The sequence below is a fragment of the Antechinus flavipes genome, chromosome 2 (genome assembly GCF_016432865.1).
Source record: "Antechinus flavipes isolate AdamAnt ecotype Samford, QLD, Australia chromosome 2, AdamAnt_v2, whole genome shotgun sequence".
Classification (NCBI taxonomy): Eukaryota; Metazoa; Chordata; class Mammalia; order Dasyuromorphia; family Dasyuridae; genus Antechinus; species Antechinus flavipes.
Genome location: NC_067399.1, coordinates 363,825,834 through 363,850,840, shown reverse-complemented (window position 1 = coordinate 363,850,840; position 25,007 = coordinate 363,825,834). Strand labels below are relative to the sequence as shown.

Here is a 25,007-nt window from a genome sequence, read left to right as displayed (position 1 = left end):
CTCTGATTTGTTTCCTCAGAACCCTTAAGAAATTTAAGTTTTCTAAGATTTAAAATAAAGACACTGGCATAGAAAATATCTAAGACCCCATTCATCTCTGAATTTTGAAGTGATGTGTGTAAAAGAAAAGGCAGGTTAAATAAAGAATGCTAAATGAACAATAGGTTGGAGAAGTATTGGTAGTTAGTCACATTTTTAATAATCTGAAAGAGAGAGAGGTGGAAAAGAAGGACAGACAGGTGAGACTAAAAGATTCAAGGCAAGAAGAATTATACTTCTTGCTCTCTCAAGAACCTGAAGAAACAGAAATAGCGTAAATCAGGAACATTGTCTTGTTCAGCAGACAACCACAGACATAGAGAATATTCCATCCAAAGAGGAAGAGATGGCCTGTCAGAATAACTGAAATTGGAAAGAATTAAAGAGGTATATTTCAGTCAACATGGCTATGTTTTGGTATGACAATCAATAGTGTATGGCTGAAACAGGTTATGAAATATGTTACTCATGTTCCTTTTCAAACCATATACATTTCTGCTTGTCAGCTGGTAGAAGCAAAGAGAACATTTATTTTCAAAGTTGCTACCAATGACTGGAGGGGAAAAAAAGACAAGATATGATATCATAAAATAATTGAATCTCAGAGCAGGAAGAAAGTGCCTTCGACACATTTCAGGTAAATCCAAACCTGAAGGAGAAATCCCTCTACAACAAACCTGGACAAGTAGTCATACATCCCTTTCTTCAATAATGGAAAACTCACTTCTTCCCAAAATAATCCAGGAAAGTTTTTCCCTCAAAGTACTGAAATTCTGACCCATTTCCAAGTTTTGCGGTCTTAAAGACAGCTGACATCTCCCCTGAACTTTTTCTTTTCCTAGACAAACATAACCATCTCTTTAGAATATGTTTTCAAAAAACAGCTGAGAGGATTCTTCTAATTTACTAGTTCTATTGGTAGTTCCTAACTAAATACAATTAAAAAAACAAAAGCAATCAAATCTAATAGCCACCAACTTCTGCAAAGGGAGCTAAGTCCAAAGCAGTAGAAAGCCCTAGGCAAGAGATATTGGTAAGCCTATGGCTATTTGTTTCCATTCACAACACTAGCAATTAAGTAAAGTCTTTTTAGAAGATTGATCCAAAGTCAATATAAAAGCCTAGCCAATTAAAAAAAATCCTCAATAATAGCTTTTGCAAAACCAATGTTTTGTAGTTACTTTTTTAAAAAAATGTTTAAAAATATTTTAAAGAACATTTTGAGCACTTAACTAAAAACTTTAAACTAAAACAGTAAATGGGGGAGTGTTACCAGCTCCTACTGAAACACAATAGAAATTCTATATACCGAAATTCAGCAGAGGATGTACAATAGTTTTGTGTTGCTTATATTAAATCATTATGGGTCATTTCCCATATTCTTTTCAGTTCTACTCTCCATTATGAACTCAGTATTCTACAAAGAATATTGAAAAAGAGAAAATTGAAAATTTTAAATATAAAAAAGCATCAAAATTATGTTCCTGATTTATGAGTGTTTTTGTTCCTTCAGGTTCTTGAGAGAACAAGAAGTATAATTTTTCTTATCATGACTTGCCTACCTTTGTTTTTTCACTTCTCCCTTTTTCTGTGTCTTTGCTAATTGTTTGTCCTTCCTTCTTGAAGAGGAGGTCAGGGAGGTAACACCATAACAAGCAAGTAAGTTAGATTCAAGTAGGGAGAGGCTGTGTAAAGTCCTCCTCTAGGGCCATCTAGGTCCAGTGGCCAAATAGAAATTAGACTTATTGAAGATGGCCCTGGATACAATGAGAGATTTTAGCATTTTTAGGCTAAGGTCATTTAAGCCAAGACTCATTTTGACTGAGACAATGCCCATCACAGATTAAGGATAGGTAAGAATGGGCTCTTTTATCTAGTCAGAAAAAAAAAAAAAGTCAATCTGGGAGGAATTGTGGGTTTCTGGCTAAAAAAGAAGCAATTATTATTCATATTCACGTTGAGTCAATTAGTGTCCAAACAATGGCTGACTGGGATTTGGGTTTAAGATAAAGTCTTTTAGAAAGAAATATAGCCCACAAACTCCAAGATATCTTGGGAGATTTCAGTGACCAAAATAAACTTATAATCCTTTTGAGAGAGCACCTGCAGATGAGGGTATGGGAAAAATGGAAGGGAGAGAAGGAAAGAAGGAAGCAAGGAAGGCAGGAGAGAAGGAAGGAAGGAAGGAAGGAAGAGAAGAATGGAGGAAGGGTTGTATTGTCTGCTAAACATAGAAACAGACACAGAGAACAGTAGTCTTCTTGCATAACATGTGAGTTTTACAAGTGTAAGTCACTGAATCATCATTTCACATAAATAGAAGCAGAATTAGCTTGCTACATCTAATTTTATTCACTTCTTTTAGAGTTAATTACAGGTAGAATATAAAGCAACATATCCTCTTCAGTATAAGATTTTTTTTTCCCCTGGGGGAAGTATTGGGGAAGGGAAATCTGGTCTGTGACTTTTAACAGTGTAAAGAATCTTTGACAAAGGAATACCTTCTACCAATTCACTAAATTAGCAACTATATTTTCCCACAGAGTCTTGTCTGGAATTTCTGAGGGGTAGATAGCTTGTCTTAGGTCACCTAATCAAAGAGTGCCCTGAACCCAAGTCTGCCTATCTCCAAAACTATTAGAGACTATTTAACTCCCCCAAAGCAAAACTTCTTGCTATTTCATAGAGGGTTTCATAATCTGGCAAAGGCATAGTAGTACAGAGATGATGGTAACTTAAATAAGTTATTTTTCAAAAAGAGAAGAAAAAAGCCTGTCTAAAGGTTTAAGCAGTGTATAGAGAACCTTCAAATGAAATATTTCCTTACCTATAAAGGATGACAAAGGTAATGCATAATTAAGGATTCAAATTTATCTTTCTGATCCCAAGTCCAGCGTTTTTATCCATTCCCCTTAGGTAATGTAAAGATTAGTTGAGGAAGATAGGAAATAAAACACTCAAGTAAGGAGAACACAAACAAAATAAGTACTTATCTGTGGTGTTCTCTTCTTTTTTAATAATATGTGATTGTGCTCTCTGGGAACAGGTTTCTTGGGGAGGTTTTCTGGAAGCAGCCTTAGTATCAGTTCAGATCAATAATCACCCCAAATGCAGCCAGGTGTTAAAAGTTCAGATCTTTCATTGCTTCCTCCAAAATAGCCCGGTTAGTTTTCTTGGAGGCCTATCTTTCTGCTTGGTTCCAAGAGCTCTTACAGCTTGTCCTTTGCCTCTGCTTTCTTCAGTCTCCAGATAACACCAAGGTGAAAGTTGGAATGAATCTGACTCCACCTCTGAGAGTGGGATTGTAGGCTTTCTCCCAGAGTGCTCCTCTCCAACCCCTGGCAATGTTCCGAAGTGACTCTGACTGGTTCACTGAAGCTCTGTTTATGCTGGGTGTAAAAGGTTGACCCCTACTCCGAGAGTGGGATTATGGGTTTCCTCCCAGAGTGCTCTCTGGCCCTAAGAGCTTCTTGCTTATATGACTTCTCTAAAGGTGTGAACACAAGCATTGTTTCTATCGGTTCCACTTTGTACCTTGTTTCAAGTTCTGACCCATAACATCTCCTTGTAAGATCAGATCAATCATACTGAACCATGCTAAATTAGATAATTATTGTCTCTATCAACTCTAATGAGTTAACACTTTGTAATGATTCCAACACTTATCGAAGTGATGATAAAGGCAGAAATATAAAGTAGATTTGGGAGAGCATAATTGTAAAAGCATAGTATCAAAATAGTATCATAGAGATTCAGTTCGCAACATGCAGCAATCATAACAAGACATCCATCAGTGGAAACAGAGATTTTCTATTTTGATATGTGAATAGCACATGGGTTCAAATAAGTATGACTAGGCAAAGCAGAATCATACCAAATGAGGCATTTGCTTTTGGGGGAACATCATTTTTAAGGTCTCAGAAGAAAAGAGGGAAATAAAGACAGGATCTAGGGAATGACAAGATTGTACATTGAAATGTAGAGATAATCTGGGAAAACTGAATTTTCATAAAGGCTATCTCAAATATGTTAAGCAAGACAGTTTGGGAAACCTTGAGTTCCTATCATTGTTATCAATAGGAATAGGATGGGGGTTTGTTTTAGCCATTCCAAAGAATAAGCTGGACTAGCTCCCAAGCTGGTCCAGAGTTCTCATCATTTATAAAATATTGTCTAGTCCAGAGGAAGGAAAAGCTCACCTATATTAGAAATTAGCACAAGGCTAGGAACTAGCCTTTAACTAGTGGGAAGTATGAGGCTAGTGGATCACTTACTTGAGCTTCAGGGTCTTTCTTGATTAAAATTAGTAAAGACTGTAGCTCTTCATTAGATTTAGATTGTGGACTCCTTGAAAATAAAACTGTCAAGTGCCCCTTTTTAAATCCTATCTTTCTGAATCCCAAAGGGCTTAATAAATAGTTGATTGATTACCCATCCACTTGAAAGTTTGATACTGATGTAGTGAACCCTGGAGGGGGTGGGCATTTGGACAAGGAATTGGTGGCTGGACCAATTTGGTAAAGGATTAAGATACAAACTGCACAATATATATTGTACATTTCTGTAAGTATGTGTTCACAATTCATGTCTTCCCTATCTGATTGTACCAGAGAGGATACATAATATTCCTGCCAATTTTAACCCTATATCTGAACTCTACCCACCATTCCTGGAAACTTTATTTCATTCCACAAGGTCCTATATGAAAAAAAGAAAATAGCAACTAAAAAAATAATAAATTAATATTTATTTACTATTTTAACATTTGCAAAGTATTTATATGTATATTTTATGTATATTTATGTGTATATATAATTATACATGCATATAGGTATACATAAAAATATATATTGTATAAAATGTATACATTATAGATATACACACATACATTTGTGTGTATGTATAATCACGCTGTGAAGTCTGTTTAATTGTTCTAATTTTAGAAATGAAGAAATTAGGGATGAGATTTATGAGATTTGTCTAAGATCTCACATCTAATAAATAAATAAGTAATGGTTCAAACTCAAGTCTTCCTGATTCTAAGTCCAGCACATTTCTTACTGTCCCATCAGGCAACTAGGGAAGTAACAGAGTTAGGAGGATATAAACAAAATAAGTATTTGTAAAATGCTATCTCTGCCCAGAGGAGAGAAAAATTTACTTTATGATAGAGCAATTATCACCTGCTCTTTTATCCACACTGTTGTGCCGCAGTTCCCTTTTATTGTCCTAACTCAGTTTCCCTAATTGTCCTGACTCAGTTTCCTTGAATTGTTCTTCCTTAATCCCCTTGGTTGCAAGCCCCCTTCTAATCATTAGGAATGATATAACTTAGGGATAATTACTCTAAGGTTATAAATTGTAAATGTGTAAACTCAAGATAAGGGGGAGTTCAGACTTCCTGGCACCTAACTCCTCCTAAATTATCAGAATGTCCCGTGCCTCCCCTGACCCTTGTTAGAACTGGATTGGTAGAACTGGATGGGACTCTCAGTGCTCTGACTCTGCCCCCTGGTAGCTTGGAGTCCTGCCATATATGTCATTAAAAACTCACATTGTTGGCTGGATTCTTGGAGATGATAGTCTTATTCAGCTCTGGGACCAAAACATGGATCCATTTGGTCCCAATAAATCTGTCCCTTTCAAATAAAATATTAAAAGCTATAATTTCTATCTTGCCTCAGTTTCTCCGGCATTACAACACTAGCAAATAAAGTCTAGGAATACAAGAACTCATTCAAACTACATTAAACTGAATTGTATTCACTATTATAACCCTAAAAATCAGCATTTACTCATCATAATTTCATGTCTTTGCTAGAAAAAGATCCTCCAATATAAAACAAAGCAATATAATTATTTAAAGACTACTATTTTTCCTAAGAAACCAAAATTAAATCTAATATAGTATCATCTGACTGAATTAATAGTACTTATGGAGAATGAAGTATGTACTTAAAGAGATTTGCTTCCATGCTCAAGTTAATAATGATATCCAAGTTCCCATGTGCTGTGCCAACATCTTAACCATTTGGAATAAGAGTTCTAAAGTCATGATAGGTGGGTAACTCAAAAAAGGAGGAGTTTATATGTTTTACTTTCATATATGTATTACTTTAGATCTAATTGTTGAAATACTCTTAACAAACTTGATTAAACCTGTAGACATGATATCTAGAGCTATTTCATGGTCATGTCTGTTTAACTCCCAGGTACCAGAGCCAGAGTGAAGATGAGAATGGAACTATGAAAGACAGGTATTTCAAGAAGGCTTATGCTTTAGTAAAGGCAGTTAAAATAGCAAAATAAAAAACAGCAGCCCTGTAGTTTCAGGCTTGAAGGATATTAAGATATATCATAGAGACTCCCAAGTTGATGAATTAATCTATTTGCTTGTAAGATTGAGAGCTGTAATTTGTGTGGGATAATATTTATTAGGGAATGACTAAAAAATAGTATATGAATGTAACGAAATATTTCTGCACAATAAGAAATGATGATTATATAACTGCAGAGAATGAAACAACTTACATGAAATTTAAAAAAAAAGACATAAGCAGCACCAGGAAAACAATAGACACAATAAGTACAACAACATAAATGCAAAATACAAAAATACCAATAATAGAAACTGTGTCATAAAATCATAATAGACAGACGTGGCCTGAAAAAAGAAGCACCTTTTTCCCTTTTTTTGTAAATGTGACAAATTGAAAACCAAATAGGGAAAGCATTATTCATGCTCTGGAAAGAAATAAAGGGGTTTGCAAATTTTTTTCTACCTCCCTCCCTCACCCCACCCCAATGTCTCCTTCCCTTATCTCCATTCCTACCCTGTCTCATGGTACATCTTTCCCAAAAACTGCCTGACACTAGTAGAGTCTTTGTCTCCATCTCTTTTGTCTACTACAGCAGGTTATCCTCTCTACTCCACCTAGACTCCCATTATTACTCTGAGGACAAGATAGTGATATCTTGCTGAACATGAAAGGATTCATGGGTTTTTGAATCCTCTAAACTTACTCATAGTCAACTTACTAGATGTCCACATACACACACACATACACACACGCACACACACACACACACACACACACACACACACACACACTCTTAGATTTAGGTCCCTTTGAAGCACTTTTCATAATAATCACAAATGATATATTCTTCCCAAGATATTATGGAGAAAATTCTTGTATTGGATGGCAATTTGGATTACGCCCTCCCTTCTTAAGTCTCTATGTTCCAGTTAGCCCTTCTATCTTTTCAAATTCAGTTCACAGCTGTACTTTTAAGTGCTTTCCATTTTAAATTTAAATTACATCTTGACTGGGGATATCAAAAATTTAACAAGCATTTATTACGTATTGCTGTACATCCACAGGACATTAAACATAATAGATCACTCAAAGACCTGGAGGACATTTTAAAACATATTCTCGTGTGCCCCTCTATAGTTTCGTGATTCTAAAAGATTCTCTATTAGAAATACTGTCTAAATGACTATTAAATGATGGGTTTCTATAATACATAAAAAACACACAGAGGGTGTGACAGAGTGACAGAAAAGGGGGGGAAGAAAAAGAGGAGGGAGGGAGAAAAGGAGAAAGAGAGACACACACAAAGAGAGACAGAGAGAAACAAGAGACAGAGACAGAGAAAGAACAAAAGAGAGAGAGAGGGAGAGAGAAGAGAACAGAAACTTAAAACAAAGTCCTTGAGAAGACCTGTCAAAAGAAATTTGTTTTTTCACAATAGAGCAAGGAGTTGGATAGTGAAGAGTGGTACTGCTTTTTCTTCAGTCAAAGTATTGATATCACTCAGAATGTTACTTATTATTATTATTATTACTATTTATAAATTCCAAGTAATTCCATTGTCTTGCATCTATGTTGGGTTACCTCATGGGATACATTGGTATTCTAAAGCATGATATATCACACACATCCTACAAGGAAAAGTATTCCTACAGGTCTTATTCCTGTTACTCTGTGTTTATCAAAATGTTAAGTTCTTGCAAGCTATTTCAAGTGTTCTCTTTGCACATAAAGCATTCATTTAATAAAATTCACATTTTCTATAATTGCTTTACAAATCTTTGAATAAATACACTGGTCATTTAAAACATTTTTTCCCTAAGGATATTCAAGTAATTGGTATAATAACTTTAAAAGCTAAGTCAAATCTTATTAATCCTTTCCAAGTATTTTCAAATAAAAATGATGGTAAGTCAAAAGATTATTTTTTTTTAAATATTGCTATCAGGAGAAAATAAGTCAAAGCAAATCAACATTCATAGAAGTTCCCAGAAGCTATTTTCCAGTCTATCTACATACACACATGTACATACTCACCTACCTTTTACTAGCGCTCTCCTCCTATGTCTGACCTGACTGTGGAGTGAGGGCAACACTGGATTTTCAAGCAAAAACCGTGTTAGTGAAGTGCAAGTTATGGCAGGCTCTAGACCAAGCTGCTACAGTTTTCAATGCAGACTTTATCTTATCTAGGGACTATTCTAGACATGCTCACAGAATCATTTCATTTGTGATTTGCAATAGTTAAAAGAATACCCACTTTGAGGAAACCGTATTTTTGAAGCATACATGCATTTATGCATAAGTATGTCTACAGAAGATATTTTATCTGTAACTAAAGATAAGGATGTAACTATGAGAGTCAGGTATTTAGGAAGACATCCTTCCAAGGATTTTCTATTGATTCTCAAAAATATAACTTGTTTAAAGCCGTCTGGTTACAGAATATTTTATTGGCCAAACCAAAATTAGAAATATAGTTGAGAATGGGGACAAAGAGGGTATAACATATGATTGATCTTTCCAGCTGAGGTAAAATAAAGTCAGGGATGATGAGATTTGAAGAGATTAGAGAAGTGAGGTCAGAATATCCAAAGGGGGTGACAATATAGATAGAGAAAAAAGACTGTTAGCCAGGGACTGAACTTACTGAGAAAAAAGCATGATCTGGAGGTCACTAGATGATTGCAAGGATCTGAGCAGGATGGACTAAACTTTAAAGTAGTGAGCACTTAGTGACAATGTCCAAGGGAGAGTCTGAAAATGGCAATGGAGAACAAGGAAGATGCCAGCTTGTTCTCCTGGCCCTATGGGTCAAGAAGGAAATAAGAGAAAAATAATCAGATTTTAAAAGTATAATAAGAAATTGAGGTCTTTAGGAAAAAAAAAAACAAATCCATTGAGAATTAGAAGATGAAAAGAATATTAAAAAAAAAAAAAAGAAATCTAGAAAAAAAAAAAAAAGAGGCGTTTGTTAACAGAGGAGCATTCTAGAGAGAACTGTGGAAAAGGAAGAAAGAAGTTGAGAGAAAACTAGGCCTGAACATGCTATTGGGCAGTGATGTCAAACTCAAATAGACACTGGGACCAATAAACCTTTAAAAAGATCCCTGCTGCTGCATGTTTGACTGTGAAAATCTTTATTTATTTATTTATTTATTTTATTTTAGAACCCATTTTAGAACTTTATTAAGAACCCATGCCAGGATAATTTTTTACAACATTATCCCTTGCACTCACTTCTGTTCTGATTTTTCCCCTCCCTCCCTCCACTTCCTCCCCCAGATGGCAAGCAGTCCTTTACATGTTTTATAAATAGGTTACAGTATATCCTAGATACAATATATGTGTGCAGAACTGAACAGTTCTCTTGTTGTACAGGGAGAATTGGATTCAGAGGGTAAAAATAACCCGGGAAGAAAAACAAAAATGCAAGCAGTTTACATTCATTTCCCAGTGTTTTTTCTTTGGGTGTAGCTGCTTCTGTCCATCCTTGATCAATTGAAACTGAATTAGATCCCTTTATCGAAGAGATCCACTTCCATCAGAATACATCGCCATACAGTATCATTGTTGAGGTACATAATGATCTCCTGGTTCTGCTCATTTCACTTCGCATCAGTTCATGTAAGTCTCGCCAGTCCTCTCTGTATTCATCCTGCTGGTCATTTCTTACAGAACAATAATATTCCATAATGTTAATATACCACAATTTACTCAACCATTCTCCAATTGATGGGCATCCATTCATTTTCCAGCTTCTGCAACTACAAATAGGGCTGCCACAAACATTTGAGCACATACAGGTCCCTTTCCCTTCTTTAGTATCTCTTTGGGGTATAAGCCCAGTAGTAACACTGCTGAATCAAAGGGTGTGCACAGTTTGACAACTTTTTGAGCATAGTTCCAAATTGCTCTCCAGAATGGCTGGATGTGCTGTGAAAATCTTAAATTAACATTATCTATGCTCCATTTTTATTTATTTTGTCAAATATTTACAAACTATAATTTCTTTTTTTGTTTGGCAATTGGGGTTGTGACTTGTCCAGGGTCCCACAGCTAGGAAGTGTTAAGTATTTGAAGCCAAATTTGAACTCAGACCCTCCTGACTTCAAGGCTGATGCCCTGTCCAGCTACCCCAAAACTACATTTTAATCTGGTTGCTGACTGGCTGGCGTTTTATACCTGGTTATACAGGATAAGGAATCAGTTGTTGCAATGCAATTACCCTTACCAATGATCATTCCAGTATTCTTCACTCAATAGTTACTCTGAGTCAGTCCACTGATTCAGACTTGAGAAATGGAATGCAATAAAACACTCATGTACTTTAAAATGAAATAAAATTAACTACAGAAATCTATTTTGTAATATTCTTCTCTAAAATGTAATTTTCTCTGGGAGCAGATTTCTTGCAGGGCTTCTGGGAGCAGCCTTTGTTTTAGTTCAATAATCACCCCAAGTACAGCCAGGTATTAAAAGTCCAAATCCTTTTTTGTCTTCTTTAAAGTCTTGTCTCCTTCACTTGGGGTTTGGCTAGTTTTCTGGAGACCTTCCCGAACTTCGTTTCAGTGTTCTCCAAAGGACAGCCTGCCCCCCCCCCCCTTCTCTGTCTTCCTTAGTTCTGCCTGACTTGCCTTCTCTGGTTTCTGAATCTCCTCAACTGAATCCTGGCTGAGGCTCCGAGAGTTTCTAGTGGGCTTGTCCTTTCTGGCCCTGACAGCTCCTCCTTATAAGTTCCACACTGAGTATACACCAGTCATTATATCACTAGGAAACCATTATTTGTTGTAGGATTAAGTCAATGCTAAACTAGATTTAACCCTTGTCTCCTCGATTCCACTTACTTAGCACCTTGTAAGAATCCTAACACTATTTCTATTCCTCCCATCCCAATGAAAAAAGGAAAAGAAATCCCTTATGATACATATGCATAGTCAAACAAGGTCAGTAATATTGAGGCACAAAGACATTCCCCAGGGCAAGGGGAACTCTGTCAAACTTCACAATATCAAGTTTCCCCAAATTTCACTTTTTTATATTTCTATCTCTTTGACCCAACCAAATTCCAAAAGATGGGCTTCTTACCTATCTAAAAAAAAAAAAAAAACCAAGCCAGTTAATATAAAATTAATGCATTTCCTAACATAGTGGAGCTCAGAAAGATCAGTGAATTAAAGAGTTGATTTCTCATTTCTCATTACTTAATTATATTGTGATTCTTACTGTCTCCAAGTTAGGTTGCACATTAGGAATATCATCTGGCATAGTTGGGAGGCACACTCAAATAGTGGGAGGTTGATTCTAAATAACTATTAATTAAATATTTGGGCAAAAGATATAAACAGAACTTTGTGCTATGTATTGTAGAATAGATCAAATTACATAAGATCTAGTTCCTACTGTAAAGGAACTAACTCTCAGTTTAAAAGAGGAATATATACATTCAATATATTCTTTAACTTCTTAAAAGAATCAAAAGAAAGATCCTATTATTATGATTTCAGGCAATAAGGAGAAGGGTTTGAAGAGATGGTATGAATGGAAGAGTTAAGCACATTGCTGGGCTTTTAAAAAATGATAAATACAGGATAAAGGATAACAAAAGATAACAAAAAAGATAAAGATAAGAGCAGAGAGTAGAAGAGAACATTCCAAGTGAGGACCAAAAGCATCCACAAAAGCAGGAATTCATAAGAAATTTGTGAGTTGATTAGTCTATCTGAATCAAAGTATTTGACTAAAGAGTTTTTATACAAGTAGTCAGAAACAAAAACACTTTCCTAAATTAAAAATAAAATCTAGATGGAGCATGTTTCAAAACCTTTTTTCACCAATTCTTGAATTTGTTTTCAAAATCCTACCCTAAAATAAAACAATGAAGATCTACATAGAAAAGTCCTGTAAACTACTCAAAGAAATAAGATTATAAAATCATAAAAGATTTTTTTTAATTCATGAAATTGTCCCTAAGACATAAAGTAATTTGCTCAAGAACAAATCTTCTTAACTCTCCAATACTCCTTCCATGGTACTACACTGCATTCTTACCCCAAAGCCAAAAATCTTTCCACTGGACCATTAGATGATCTACAAGAGAAGAGGAATTTTTAATAAATTCCTCATTTAGGAATAGTTATATTCACTTCCTTTACAGGATTCAAAACATTAACAGCAATTAAACAACAAAAGATTCATACAATATTAACTTTCCTGTGTTAGTTCACTCCTGGTTAATGTCTAATGCAAAGTCTGCCTTGATGTTTTAATTAAAAGAGATTTTAATATAAGGCACTAATAGGACCCTAAAGGCTTTACTTTACAATTACACATTAAACATGAATGATTTTTTAATGGACTATGATTGAAGGTCATAAGCCATGTGAATCTGGAAAGGAGAGGAGTGGGAAAAAGGAGTTTTGATTCTTTAAAGTCATTGTTCTAGTTTCTTCCAAGTTTTCAATAAACTATAGTACATGGAGTTAAATGGAAGGCAAAATATTTCTATTTAATCATAGTGTCACTATAAAGAAATTTAATGGTAACTTAAGCAGGGAAGGTGTGCTTTAAATTATTCCTGAAGCTCCCCAAAGATTAAGACTTGTATGTTCAGGATTATATTACAATTAAATAATAATGAATGAGGAATCAGTCCTTTTTATTAAATAATTAAGTGATCCTGTAATATATTGTGGTAAGGGAAAAAAAACATTTATTTAATCATAGACTAGTATAGTTACCTTTAAGGAGATAAGGATGCCTCCCCAATCCTTAGGATTTGATTAATTCAGACAACTCAAGGATGTAAGAAGCCCAGTTGCTACAGAATTTGTATTCTCTGAGATTTGGCAGAGTTCTCACTGCTCCATCAGATGTCTTTCTGACCAAGCTATTTCATTATTAACTCTGCCCAGGAGAAATGACTACTACGAAGAGTCATTTTTGGTTTGTGTTCCACGGGAAAAAATATCAATACCAAGGAAAGAAGATGGGCATGTGCTAAAGTTATAAAGACTTCATTTGGCCCTTATAAAGTCACTGACATAGATAAGTAGCATTAAATTACAATCTTTAGAAATGTTAACTTGTTTTCTAATCTGGACCTACAATTTCACTGGTCTTAATGAACTTCAAGTGTGCAGTTCTACAACTATTTGACAATTTACAGACTTAAGAATTGACTAAGGCACTAAAAAATTAACCAATTGGTACAAGTCACTCAGTAGATAGCAGAAGCAGAGTCTGAATTCAGATCTTCTTTATTTAGGCTAGATTTATCTCTGTTCATTAGCACATGATGTCTCTTAGCAGAGTCTCCAAAGAGTAAATTCCAAATCAATGATATTTTACTACAAAATTTGTGATTCATGATTATGTGGAGAAGAGAAAGAGTCCTATTAAAAGTTGTTTCAGTTAAGTATTCATTAATAAACTCTTTAGGTGTTTCAGAAAAAAAATAAAATCTATAAGTTTTTAATAATTTTATATTTTCATCAAAGCAGGTTCCCTAGTAATTCTCTAACTACAAATGTGCTAGGTATTGTGCTAGGCAATTTTCACATATTATCTCATTTGATCCTCAAAACAACCTTATTATTTCCATTTTACAGTTGATGAAATTAAAGTTGGCAGAGGTTAAGTGATTTGCACAGATCACATAGTTAAGTAAGTATTAAGGTTAAATGTGAAAGTTAAACTTTTATGACTTCAAATTCAATTCTGTGGTTAGTTCTTATTATTTATTTTTTTTACTACAAATCCTTTAAAAAAAAAAAAAGAAATGCAAACTGAATGGATTTATTAATTCATACTGTTTCTCTAGTCTGAAATTTCAAGGCTTTTTGGATATTAATAAAGCTGGTTTTCTTCTGTCTTTGGGAGAAAAGGGGATTAGTGAATGAAAGTTATGATTTGGAGTGAAAGTAAGGAGGGAATCCATAGGCTGAGCATCTTTGAGGGTTCAGAACTGCTGCAGAGATAAAGGATTTATCCTATAATTATGTTTGCTCTTCCAATCTACCCTGCCTCAAGCAACCTAAGGAAAAGATGATGAGTAAGCTTAAAATTCACCCTGACATTTGCTCAATCCTAAAAAGATATCACTTGAAAATAGCACGGAAAAGAATTCAAACTGAAATATTTCCCAATCAGTAAGTGAATCAAAATACCTTCTTTTTCAGCCCTCCCACATCTGAGGGAACACTCCTGCTTGTCTCTGAACGCATCCATCCCAGGGTAGTTGACAAATAAATCTCAAGCAGCAAGAAGAACGATCCAAAGCTTCTTGATTTCATTATCTTGAGTCTGTGAGGAATAAGATAGCCATCAAGCCATGTCATTTGAAGAAAGAGATACAAGTCACCTACTCAGTGATCATATTGTAGCTTCAGCTAATAATCATGACTATACCAAAAAGTCAACAAGCACTTTATTGTATGCCAGACACTGTGCCATGGACAGGGGACCCATCCACACAGGAGCAAAAACATTGTCACAATTACAAAAATATGGTCCTTACCCTCAACGACCTCACATTCCAAAGGTAAGGATAACATGCAAATAATTATGTAGATACAAAATATATGTGATGTAAATGGAATGCAAACCCAGAAAGAAAAGCAGAGGCAGGAGTAAGCAAGTAGAGAGGAAGGAATAGGAAAGGCTTTTTGCAGAAGTCTTGAAAGAGGTCAAATCAGAAAAATAGGCCAGTATTATTGGATTATTGAGTGTTTGGAGGGGAATAAAGTATGAGTAGAAAAATCAGGAGTGAAGTTATAAAGAATTTAAAATTCAAACAGAGCATTTTATAACTCTATAGTATATGTATATCAAGTATATTTAAAGCTAACCTTAAACAAGATACTTGATTTATCTCTCAGACCCCCTCAGCTTCCTTATCTTCAAAACAGGGATGATTATATCTACTTTTACCAAAGTCACAAGATGATGTTGATGAGAGAATAAGAAAAGTGTAAAGAAATGCTTCAAAAAGCTATAGGCATTTTAAAATATATATAAAAAATGCCTGTCATATACTAAGTGATCAAATACTGAAAGTAAGCTATAATAATGTCTAATTTACATGCTAAAATGCCTAAAATTGTTGTATTATAAGTGAAAAAAATTCAAGAACAATTTTCTAGTCTGCCATGCTCTGTAAATGAAACTGGAAAACCTTAAAAACATGATCTTCTCAGAACAATCTATCTCCAAAATAACAAAAATAATAATTTAACTTCCATTCACTAAAGCTAACTCTATAACATAATGATTCATATCTTCTTTTCTAAGGATGATCAAATATTACCATAATATAAAATAGGCTTCACACACAGGATAAGGCTACCATGACATGCTGAAAGAGGTAGGGTATGGAGAATGGGGGCAGAGGTTAAAAGCAAAAAGTCTTCCCATTGGTATTAGTAGAAAACATTCCAACTTCAAAGCTCAGAATCTATGTGAATGGAATAAAACTAGCACTTTAATTAATCATGTCCTTGGATAAAACACAGAAAAAGATCAAAACTGGTATCTTATTAAGGACCAAACCGTTTCTCAAATGCCCCTAGCTTCATGAGAGGAGACATCAAGCCTTGTACTTCAACTGTAACTATCCCAGTACCCAGCACAGAAAAAGGGTATCCTTTAAGAATGCAAACATTTCTCCATTAATAAAGGCAAGGAACTTTTTCATTTTCAATTTAAACTGATCATTGTAAAATGCTATCTGTAAGAGATCGCATAACATAGTAGATAGAGAATTGGTCTCAGAGCAGAAAGACCTGGGTTCAACTCACACACTTGACATATGCATTGTATGACTCAGGATAAATTGGAGAGAAGGAAGGTGCTGCCGAGCATTGGTCAAGATGTTTTCATCCTAGAGCTCTCTAGATGAATGAAATCATTGATCCAGTCCCTATCCCACTACCCCTGTGTGACAGAAACCAAACTACTGTTTGTTGGCCTGGCTCAGCAGGAAATAGCCATTCAGCCTCTTACTCCAATCATCAAAAACTTTGGTTGGTCTTTATGTCCAACTTGATGCCACATTAAGTTCCCATAAAATAGATCTAGTATCTGTAGCCTCTTTTAAGTTTCTTCTCAATCCCTTCTTAATCCAAATAAAACTGTCTGCTATTACCTGATTTTAAAACTCTGCCTTACACTAGAAATATCTTCAGATTCCTAAGAGAAATTAAACTCATAAAACCATAATCTAAAAAGTAATACAGCAATACAGTGACCAGATCACAAATTTGATTTCATTTTCCCCAGCTTCAATTCAAAAGATATTTTATTAAGTATCTGTTATGGTCAAGGTAAAGTGGCAGGTGAGAGTATTAGACTGAATTCAAATCTTACCTATGACACAAATAATTTCTGTGACCTTGAACAAAGCTCAGTTCTCCATGAAATTCTCTTTAAATCACATGATCATAAGATCAATAGCGAATGTCTATAGTATATATTGTTAGTTATGTGGCTAAGTTGTGACAATATGCTAGTATGCTCATGTCCCATGTATTTTTTACAGTCTAGAACAACTTCTAAAAGCAATTTGGGTTTTTAAAGCTATATATAAGCTCTACTATATATTATATATAAATAAGCTTCATGATAATTCTAGGCAGAATTATTTCATGTCACTGACCACTTATAATTCTTTCTTCTTCTCAGTGATAGACAATCCATTAAAAAATACTGCCACTTGAGATTTATGGACTATCATCTCCCAGAATGCTTCACAACAATTTTTCATAGAGCACTTCATTTTTATACTTAGTGGCAAGCTAGGGAGAACATATCAACTGAGGTCATAGAGAAAACTCAAGAGTTAATTTTAAAAGTGGCCCTTCTAGCTATCCTAATTTTCTCCTTCATTTGGTGAGAATTTGGCAAGTAAGAATCTCTATATTATAATAGGATCACCTCCAAGCACAAGCATCCACATTTAATAATAAGTGCTTTATTAGGCACTGTTGTTGGTGCTAGGGATACACAGACAGAAAGAAATAATCTTTGCCTTCAAAGAGTTTATATTAGAAAGTCAAAGAAACCTCAATTCCTTACTTCCTTACTTGTATCACACCTGAAAAGAGCAGCTAACACAGTTTGATTCAATACAATTAGATTTTCATGAGCATTGGAGATGGAAGATTCAAATCTCTTATTTTGCTTATGGAAAAACTCTAGATTCAACCTAATCTGAAATCCTGAAAATAATCCAGGGAAGAGAAATAAGTGACCAAGGTTAAAGGAACAGGACTAGTAATAAAGTCTAAGTCTGGTTCAAAATATAATGTTCTTTTTATGATATAACAGCACTAGGGATGATTTGTTTAAAGTAAATTTTTAAAGTCCCACTTCAAATTTAGTTTATTATTCCTGAGAATAAATTTATATTTTCATTGTTCTTTTTGTGAAATTAAGACCATCATATACCCTCAAATCAAATACTATTATTTAAGGTTGCTCCAATGTATACCCCATTCCCTGTTCCATATTTATTCTTCTATAGAAGTAGAGCATTTTACTATAAATTAAAGAGTTGAATGTCTCTTCACTACTTTGATGAACTACCTGCCAAATTTTATTTTTATTTAAGAGAAGAGAAAATGAGGAATATTTGGATTAACCATTACTAAACTAACTTCTAGCTTCCACCTGAAACCTTCACAGGAAGTTTCTAATGAGTATAGCATCCCAAAGAAATTAAGCATGGCAAGAGTTTCAGACTAACCTTGCAACAAACCATAATGAAGTTAAATTGCATTTCCTAGTAATTATCTACTCAATCTTTGATTAATACTTCCAACATTTGATAAATGAGGTGCCTAAATGATTCTATGCATAATATTTAAGACTATGACATTCCAATTATGCTTAAGTTACATTGCAGAAAGGGGCTCCACCCCATTCTTACATTTTGAGAATGACTTTCAGCTTATACGCCTTTTTAAACTTAGAATCTGACCCTTGAACAATGTCAGTGATACCAAAATTCTGAATCTCAGCTTCATAGCGAAAGGCAATGGCACAGGGAAGGGAGTCAAAAAGAATTGATTTTGAACTCTTCCTTTAATACTTAATAGTTGTATGACTTTGGACAAGTCACTTTACTTCTATGGATTTCAATTTCCTTTTCAGAAAGCTGAAGGTTAGACTAAGCAAATAAGAGAGTCTATCTAAGGTCTAATCTTCCACCTTATGAATCTAGAGTTTTTGATTTCTTACCTACTAATACAGCAGCAGGAACAATCTTACTTTCTCCTTATAATGTTTGTGAAAGATTTTTTTTTTTTGGCAAAAAAAAGACCAAAATGAAGTTCTTCCTTCTTTGGATGGAAAACAGAAAGGACTTACAAATTACTACAAGAATTTAATTTAAAAAAAAAAGGGGGGGCCTCAAAACACTTTCTCTGTAGATCATAGTCATAAAAAGAAACAGCTTTTTGCAATCCAAGAATTTGTGGGATTGACATAGAGAAATATTCTTCTTTAGAGGCAAAGTTAGTTATGCAAAAAATAGAAAAATATTGAGTATAGTCATCTAAATTTTCAACAGCAAAAAATAATCATAGTCTTACGTAAGCAGTTCCAGGATATTATGTACAGCTAGCATTTTTTGTCTTACTTTTTGGCAATCTATTTTCCTGAAAGAATTTCCAAGTACACAATGTGAATCCTCTGTGTAGGAGTTGTGGCATACATAGAGACAGAGACAAAGACAGAGAGACAAACAGAGACAGAGTCTGTGAGCATTGATTGGCCAACAATTGTATTTGAAACTAATAGAAAAGGTATATAGAAACCACAGGTTTACCAAGTAGACAGAATGGTTTGAAGTTTTATGGGGGGTGGTGGTAGGAAAATGGATAAAAGCAAGAAATTTTCATTTGACTTAATTTTGCTTCTAAGGGAGTGGTCTAATAGAAATAACCTGGGACCACATTGCTTCTAACTATCACAATAAGGAAAAATCACAAACTGGGTAAGTCATTTCTATTCTCCCATTTTCTTCCCTCCATAATGAGATCATAATTCTTTTCTGCTCATTTCATAAGGATGTTATGAAAATCATAACACCTCCCCCATCTGTAAAAAGCTAGATACACACTCACAAGCAGTTATTTTACATAGAAAGTTTATTGCAATAGACAACTCAAAGTCATCTAAAAGCTCAACTAGGAACCAAGGGATCAAATACAAGATGCATTTGGTCATCTTCAGCTTGGAGTGTTAATGGTGTTATCTTTCATGAAACCTTATATAATTTAGAACTGAAAAAGATCTTAAAGACCACAAACTTACATCACTAAGTCATTTTGAAGAGGAGGAAATCCATGCTTTATGAGACTAAGTGACTTGGTCCAAAGTCCCACAGGTAATAATTCACAGGTTTGCTAAATACAAAGTCTCTCCATTATATCATGTCACCTACACCAAACAATATTCTGTGATTTCCGTCAAGTCCTTTGTCTGCTCTGTGTCCTAGGTTTAACACTGTATCATCCTACATTTATGTAACATTTTAAGATTTGCAAGACACTTCTTTAAGTTGCATAATTTCATCCTTACAACAACCCTATATGAATTATTGTTAGAATTATTATTATTTCTCATGGTATGTCACGGGAAACCAAGGCTGAGGCAGATTAAATAGCCTTCCTTATTACATTATCAATTCTTAGAGGAAAATATCGATAACTGTATTTCTCATTGATTTTAGATATATCACTCTTTAAATGTTACAATTCTCTAAAAAATTCTAGTATTCTAAGGCCAAAAGTGCAAGGGGGGTAGGCCTTTCGTCAAAGAGACTTAATTGGGGAGAATTTATTCAAAACTCGGTCAAGCGAGAAAGCGTCAAAAGCAGGTAAAGAACTTCGGGCATTTCTGAAGTTTTCTTAAAGCAACAGGCTTCGTGCTTTGGAAAGCCAACAGGGGAACAAAAAAAAAAAAAAATCATCACAGCAGAAGCGACATCTAGAGGATCAAAAAGCAGGGAACTTAGCTTCAGATGTATCTCAGCACCAGGTCATCTTAGACAGCTCTTTTCCTAGGGCTAGCTTCACCCACCCAAACCAGATCTTAACTATTCTACAATCTTTCCTTCCCTTGGGTACGTAGAATTAAAAGAGCCAAACAATGCAAAATCAAGCATTTTAACAGCGTTGTCCACAAACGGTTGGCTTGGGCATCAGTGTGCACTTCCGGTACTTACTGAAAACGAGCCCATTTCTTGCTAGTTAGTTGTGTCTGGTAGAGGGATCTTAGGCTGGTATGCTTCAGAACTCAGAAGCTGGTTGAAGTTTGGTTTTGGCTGCTCAGGAAAGATTTAGAAGCATTCCTGGACATTTTGTAGGGCCCGAGGCTGGGCAAACACTATCCCTCTTCTCAGAAGTCAAACTTCCTGCACTTAAGCCAGAGTAGCAGAGTTGAGGGGGCACCCTAAAGGCCAGCTCAAGTAAGAGGAGAAAGAGAGCAAGGGGAGCTGTTGAAGGCGGATCATCGGATGCTGAACCTTGGGGCAAAGATTTGCAAGGTGGCCTTGAAGAGGAAACTCTGCTGGAATCAGAGCCTGCCCTGCTTGGGCATACACCGACTTTTCCCACTCTTGCTTAACCTCTGAGCAAGCAATAGAGACCAAAGAGAAGTTGTAAGAGAAAAGAACATTGGGTAAAGAGTAAAAAGGCAACCCTAAATCAACTCCAAATCCGCGGCTTTATAGGGACTGCTATTGACTGCTAGACTAGGTCTACAGCTAGTGATCCCCACCCCGTCGGTATGAGCCGCCTGCCCCGGACCGGAGCGCAAATCTTCTTGTCTGCAGCCGCCTCTGGGCTCAGCTGGTGCTGCAGGGCATTGAATTGCTCCAGTCGCTCTGCGACAGGCAGACGCGGGGCTCTTCTACCTCCAGACCCCCAGAGATCAAGCACTGTGGCGCTACTCCAAGTCTCCCGTAAGCCCAGCTCCACTGTCAGGTCAAGTCGGACCTGCTCTCCCCTCCCCAACACCCGCTGCCACACTAAACAGGGCAAAGGTGCTCACAGTAAGGGCACTCTCAGACTTGGGGATGGCCTCCAGCTGACTCCTGTGGCGGGTTCTGATCCTTGGAACCCAACTGGGGGTAGGTCATCCTCTGACCAGAGAACTAAGGCGTTAGCTGAAACCAGCGCACTTTCAAACCCCAACGCAAGGTTCCTACCCCGGCTCCAAGCCCCCTAATACTCCGGCAGGGTGAGCCGCAGCGTGCACAGCGGCCCCTCTTACCTGGAACGTCCAGGGCTGGAGGAATCGCGGGACGAATGTGCAGCAGGAAGATAGGAGGAGGGACAGAGGAGAAAGAGGAGGAGAAAGGTGGAAGAGGAGAACCTCCTCCAGCACGCGTCGGTTTGTTGTGGTTCGCCTCTCCTGGACAGGGAGCTGCGACCGCTGTCCGCAGTGGCTGGGGAGAGGAAGGCTGGTTGCTGCTCACCTCTACCAGTCAACTAACAGAAAACCGACTGGAGAGGAAAATGCCGCTGCCGCTGCTTGACGGCTGCCCTATTTCTGCTGGCCGGCCCAGAGCTGCGTGACGTCACCATGTACAGGCCCCGCCCAATGGCTGACACCTGTACACTGTGCTGGTACCCGAGGGCTGTCCTGCAGCCGAATGAACCAGCAACTGCACCGATTATCCCCCCTCAAAAACCTGTCCATTGGGAATGGAGCAGAAATTTCTAGAAGCAGCCCATTAGCGAAACGTCTCAAAAAGAGAGAGCTTAGAAAGAGCTCCTGGGCCAGGAGTCCCTCCCCCTCCTCCAGAAACCGAGCTTCAAACTGTCTATTAATCTCCTGACGTTTGCAGCATTTTGGGTGCACTCTGGTACTGCTCAATTCGGGTCTGCATTCTCTGGCGTCCTAAAATCAGTGGGCATTGGTTATGGGAGTATAGTGTCCCCCATGTAGTGTTGTCCTGGATGAAGCACGACCCTCAGTTAGAAAACCGAAACAGAACCGTAAACCTCAGAGTTCTCTCCTCACCCCACTCACTCCTTTTCCCCTACCCACATTTTCGACACACACTACCGCACATATGATGGAACTGAGTCCAAAAGAAGGGAAGAGACTGGCTCAAGACCTTTTTATGATTCAACCAAAACCAGAATACAGTTCTTTTAGTCTTCCAACGATCCCATATTTTGTGCCAACCTCCACTGAAGTCCTCAGATGCTTCTTGGTGTTTTAGAGGCGTCCCTGAATTCCTTGTGCCTTACAGTGGCCTGAAAGTGATCACAATCCCCAAATGTCTCACCATTGTCTAGAGGTGACCCTGCTTCCCAAAGGCTATGTTATCCTCCCCCACTGCAAACTGTAAAACCTATCAAGCCAGAGAGGTTTGGAGTACAGGAGTCAAGCATTTCTTAGCTGAAGGGTGGCCATAAGATGAATTTTTTACCCAAGAAGACAGTAAAAGAATTTCTGCCTTCGTACTAGAAAGAAGCCCCCCATGAATGAAATCCTTACAAGTATTGAATTAACTGGACAAAACCCTTTCCTGGGAGATGTGACCAGAGTTGGGACAATATTTCTTCACTGCTCTAGGAAGATCCTTGATTAGGCCAAGAATACTGGTAAACATCTACAGGCTTTGGGAGAAGGAATTTCCTCATAAATACATACATTTTAAAAATTATTCTTCCTTGCATGTAATTCACACATATCCCTTTTCCTATTTCCCTATTCCTAGTGCTACCAAACAATCAATAAAAGATGCACTTGTATTCAGTCTGATTAACTTGACAAACTCCCTGACTGTAGGGATTTTTTTTTCCTCTTTCATTTAAAATTGTCACTTGATTAACAGTGGTGGGAATATAGAAGATTTGGACCCAAGTCTTCAGACTGCAAATCCAGTATGTATTCTACTGCTCCATATCCTGGCTCTTAATGAGCATTTGTTGAATCGAATTAGACTGAATTTTAAGTTGACAAGAATTTCAATAATTATAATTTCATCTTTCTACTACCATGAACCTTAATAGCCCCAAGGAAGAGTACTGATTGAGAGCACAAAATTGTAAAATAACCACACTTCTGATCTTCATTTTTAGTCAGGGATTCACCTGGAATCTCCTGGTTCCAGACCTTGCCCTCTCCATCTCCAAATTTAATTATTTGCCCCAAGTAAGATTTCCTCAGGCCAGGTTCTTTGCACATTTAAGGGTCACAATTAGCTAATCCGAATAGCTATACCAGTCTTCTATTGAACATTTTCCCAAAGGTCTTCTGGGAACAGTATGCTTTCCTCCACTATCCTGGAGAAGTGACTTCGAGTCACATACTGTTAAGTTGCTATCTTTCAATATTCCTCAAATTACAAAGTTCAATCAGACTTTTTGGGTTTGTTCCCATCAAGCAATGGAGCCTCGCCATTGGACCATCTCTCTCTTGCTCTAAGAAACTATGGTTTATGGGGAGATATGTCTGAATATTAAAGACACCTAATCAGATCTAAGAGAGGAAAAGGAAGACAAAATGGGGAGGGGAATAGAAAAAAGGTAGTTTTAAGTAGAAGTCAGGAGATTAAGTCTTTATAACTCTTCCACTAACAATATGTTTCTGTGCAAATTTCTTCATTTCTCTGGGTCTCAGTTTTCCTCTATGTAAAACAAAGGACTGAATTAGATAATTTCTAAAGAGGACCCCTTCAGCTCTGACCTATACAAGCCTCTATTTTTTGCTACATTTTACTTTTCTAAAACTAATGACTGAGACCAAAGAGAAGATATTTTCTTCAGCTGTTTTTGAGGAAGACATTACTTAAATTCAATTTTGAATGAGAAATAAGCCCTGAGCTGGCCAAAAAGGAGATGAGAATAAGAGTTTGAGGAAAGAAGGGAAAGACAACCTATGAAAAAAATAAAGAAATTTTGGACAGTTTTTATTCTTGCTCTTGAATTTTTATTTAAGATCTCATTCAAGAAATAGGATCTACAGGCAAAACTATCAGAATCAAGTTTGTCTGAAAAATCATTCTGACTTTTATGAGTGTTTTTTATATTTGAGCACAGCTACTATTTCTAGATTCAATTTCAATGACATAAAAAATCACTGCCTTTTATTCTGAAATCATGATTCAGGGTTATATATAAATGAGGGCCATAGGATGTTAAAAGTCTGGGCAGTATACAGTTTAAAGAGATGAGTTAGAATTAACATTTACCCCTTTCCAAGGAACAGGTGGAAATGTATTTGCCGAGACCTAAATGTGGGAAATGTTTCTCTGAGTAGTGTTAGTACCAAGAGTGGGATATTACCTGACTTTGATGTTCTGAAAGAGTGAAACTGAAAGTCACTTTGGAATAGAAAAAAATAAAGTGAGAATAACAAGGTTTTTGTGAAGATTCATAAGATGCTAGTATATGTTGACACCTTTAAGAGTCTCGCTACCCTTTTTCTTCCTTGGATTACTTACACAACCCAAATTAGAAACTGCTTTAGGAATTGGACAATCTGCAGTTTTTTCTACTACTCTGAAGCAAAACTTCTAAAACCTTTGTTCTCAAACCAGTGATGAGATTGAATTAAAAGAGATCAAAGAAAAAATCAAAATGGAAAGCCAATTTTCTAAGGGATTCCTGTAGGCAAGAAGCAGGTAGGGTT

General features: G+C 36.4%; 1 long non-coding RNA gene across 1 annotated transcript in view; it reads right to left on the bottom strand.

The window, feature by feature from the left end:
- The window catches only part of LOC127549832 (uncharacterized), a 129,226-nt gene extending 107,320 nt beyond the window's left edge, over window positions 1–21,906 (bottom strand). Inside the window, exons 1-2 of the long non-coding RNA XR_007950735.1 lie at window positions 21,633–21,906; window positions 14,525–14,660 (exon numbers count right to left, since the gene is read on the bottom strand). This is a non-coding gene — a long non-coding RNA (uncharacterized LOC127549832). The remainder of the gene's footprint in view (window positions 1–14,524; window positions 14,661–21,632) is intronic.
- Between the last annotated feature and the right edge of the window lie 3,101 nt (window positions 21,907–25,007).